At 36.7% G+C, this 3,817-nt stretch overlaps 1 protein-coding gene across 1 annotated transcript in view; it reads left to right on the top strand.

Annotated features, from left to right (window-relative positions):
• Positions 1 to 3,817, top strand: part of LOC117103470 (protein CASC1-like) — a 49,079-nt gene that overhangs the window by 28,035 nt on the left and 17,227 nt on the right. The gene's annotated exons all lie outside the window — the stretch shown is intronic.

The raw sequence follows: 3,817 nt of genomic DNA, 5'->3' as shown, positions 1-3,817 counted from the left end.
TATATATATATTCCTTATTCAACTGAATTTTGGCTGATGTTTTAGTTACTATTGTCCAAAGATGCTGGAGAGAACATTTTCCCATTCCCGATAGAACATCTCATGAAATCATGGTTATGAAGGGTAGAGTGTTCCAAGAAATAAATGATTTTTTGTCAGACGTTTTTTTAAATGTCAACAATTAACGTTCTGAACCTTCTCAGCTGACCATGCATAGTTTCCCCCAGTTTACACTGTTGACAGGCTGTGAAGTGGCTCAGGCTATGTTTCAGTCCTACTGTAGGTGCGAGTATTTCATGGCTAATAGATTAATTTAATATTGTGACCGCCTATCATCAATATTGATGGTTTAGTGTAAGTGTACGATGAGATGATAAAAATACACCACACTAATTTATATGTAGAACTGTACAATTTATTCCAAGTGAAAAGCGTATTTACAAAAACATTGAGAAACAAGTTGATGATATATACAAATTGATAGAAAGCGAAAGTAATGTGTACTCAGGGAGGACAAACTGAGGAGTGTCTGTAAAAGTACAAATTTATGTGATATAGCATCACCTTTCATACCATCTGACCAATAAGGATTAGTAATTGCCTGTCCTTGTCTAGTACCTGGGAAACTCATCAGCATTCCCAAATGATGTGTGGTCAATTGCATTAAGGCAAATGACCTTAAGGTAAATGACCTTCCTAAGCTTGGTGTATAACCCATGAAGTTGGGATATTAGTTAAAAATGCATTTACACACAGATCCTATATACAAATTTACAGATGGTAGTACTGCTACAGGAGCCCCCTACCAGTGAAAAAGTTAAAGATTGAACGGTAAGAAACGGTCAGGAAAATGAACACGTCTACCGGATCGGGTAGTTCTGGGAGGTGTAGGGGGAGGGTCTACCTGAGCAGGGGCTGTTAACTGTGGGGAATAAATGACCTTCCTAAGCTTGGTGTATAACCCATGAAGTTGGGATATTAGTTAAAAATGCAAGGTATTATTTACACACAGATCCTATATACAAATTTACAGATGGTAGTACTGCTACAATGGTAACATCAGGCCTGAGATACTAAGTTTTAAAAAAAAGTAGGTTGAAATAAGGGTAATTTTCAGATACATAACTTTAATTTTTGCAGGTTACCTACTTGACCTCATCGCATCCATTTGGTCTCCCTCTTGAAATTGTCATACTGCCAAATTTTTTCTCATCGCTATCACTCACTTTGATCACTATTTAAATGCTGGTTCCCATCTTAATGTACTTTACCCCTTATGTATGATCATTGGGTCATTATTGACCTCTTCATTTATGCATTTCACATCCCTTTTATTTTCATCATCTCCATGTGCCCTTTTAATTATTGTCTCTTGATATCTGGTGTATCCACCAAACATCTTTTGGCAGTTGTAACTGCAAGAGAAGAGTGCTGTAGAAGAAACTGTCACTACCGCCGGGAGTGGGTACAGGGCAGGTCCCAGAACAAAACAATTTTTTAAAAAAAGTCCATAATGATATGGAAAAATATTTTGAACAACATTCACATAAGTCATTAACTTATATTTAATAGCCTGATTTTTCAATGGAGCAGCCATTTAGCATTTTAACTTTATTAGGAGCATGACACAAGGAAGGCTAAATGATTTGGCAGTAGTATTAAGCATGAACGGTTAGCTTGCCAAAGAGATGAACTTTAGCGATATGATAAATACCTTTGCTCAAAAAAAGCTTGTAAAGCAGCTTTTAGGCCCTGTAAAAAAAATTGTTAGTTTATCACCCTATCCCAGCATAAAAACTGATGAGGGAGGGAGGTTTTTTTTTTTTTTTTTTTTTTCCCAACTGTCCCATCGGCGTTCGCTGGTGCATTTGGTTGAGGACAAACACATAAAAAGTCACAAGAACAGACTCAAATTTACAAAGAAAACATGTTTTTATTGTCCAGTAACACATTTTGCTCAAATACAGTACAATTTCTAAATATGAAAAAGTGAGAATTCATAAATACATCTGGCAAGGTAAAGTATATAGAAAATTAATAAAATTATTGACCCTCTTTTTACATCTCCTGTCACTGCAAGTGCATAGCTTTGCAATATGTATTTTGAAAGAATGAAGGAAAATAATATATTGAACTTGAATGGATGTCTACCTTCTTCGTGGGACCAAATTTTGCAACAACCTGTGTCATGACTGGATGACAAAAACAATCTTAGCCTCCCCCCCCCCACATATAGGGCTAGGCACTAGGCCTAGATAGACTGCTGGGTTAGGCCTAGGCCTAATCTAGGCCCCTCTAAGCTGGTAAGCCAGGCTAGCCTAGGCCTACTTGCTTGATACGTTTCGATAGTCTTGCTTCTCAAAGGACAAATAGTTTTAAATTATACCTCAACATTTACAAATCTTATTAGGCCTATACCAAACTGATTTTTTTAACATGTGTAGGCCCGTGCGACCGTTTCCAGGCCAGGCTTGGTAGACGGGGCCTAGCTAGACCGCCCGCTACACTGACCCATTCAAATACACTAGCCTAGACCTACTAGTTAGGCCTGCCTGACAAGGGTGATTCATGACAAGCACAGCTAGCAATTATACGTACCGTCGTAAAATCTTCTCCCATGTCTCCTCCTTCTTCAACCTCGCCCGATTAGAAAGCATCAAACAATTCATAAATTATAACAGATATTTTTTGCGAATCAGCCCTTCAAAACATGTACTTCCCTCTTTAGTTTACTGTATTTGCATTACAATGAGGCCTAGTAGAGGCATGATGAAAAAGTTCCGGGTCATTCATCTTACACACAAAAGACCGCGCCAGAGTAGAAAAGCTATCTTAGTGCGCATGCGCAACATGAGAAAGATCGCCTGTGAAGTAATCTCTAGCCTTTTCAAGTGAAAAATGACGAAAAAATGATCGTTTAAAATGTAAAAAAAAATGAAAAAAAAAAAAAAATTGGGATTTCCACAAAAGTGATGCGTGCGAGGGTGATCAACTAATGATTTTGTTTATGGGGCCTTATTTTACAGCATTTGCTGTATGCGATGAGATGCAAATACCTAAATCATATCCACTTAAGTATTAAAATGAAATATAATTTGTACAAGTAGACGAAAGGCGAGACCTTTTTTTATACCTTTGAAATCATGAACTGTTTTTTTAAGGGCACATAGAAAAGTTCATTAGATTATCACTCCCCGCCTGTGTCAACAATTTAGGAAATATTGACGCAGGAATAATTTTATTTATTTTAAAATTTATTTATTTTTTTTTCTTGTCGCATCATTTATTATATATATTCTGGTCATTTATTCTCATATCAAAACATATCAAAACATTAAAAGCATTATAAAAATATGTAATTTAAGATTGCTCATAGCAGTAATAACTGAATTGTGATGCAAAATTGTTAAAAACCTATACATTTAAAAACCAAAAAGGAAAAGACATCAAATAAACATTAAAATACAATAAAGGAATTAAACATTGGACGAGCCCAGACCGAAAGAGGTAAAAAGGGGAAAGAGGTGCCACAGGGACAGATCATTTGTGAGAGTAAAGAATTCTAGTCATATATGGGATTGGGCTATTCAGGAAACGCTTTGTTTTGCAGTTTATTGCTGCGAAGCAGCCAATTCATATTCTTGACAGCAATTTGACCTCTGAAAGGTCATTGTTTGTCAAAAAACAATCGCCTAAGACAACTGAAAAGCGGAGTTTCCTTCTTTCGTTCTGCCGGGTAAAATCAATTACTTTAGGCGACGTTTGTAGACTAGCCTACTCGTACCAACGTCGGCATGTCGCGACGCTGGAGTACTAT

This window comes from Anneissia japonica, unplaced genomic scaffold (assembly GCF_011630105.1).
Source record: "Anneissia japonica isolate Jap-2015-1 unplaced genomic scaffold, ASM1163010v1 scaffold287969_len279043_cov187, whole genome shotgun sequence".
Classification (NCBI taxonomy): domain Eukaryota; kingdom Metazoa; phylum Echinodermata; class Crinoidea; order Comatulida; family Comatulidae; genus Anneissia; species Anneissia japonica.
The sequence above is the reverse complement of the archived record's forward strand: the minus strand, read 5'-3'. Positions and strand labels throughout refer to the sequence as shown.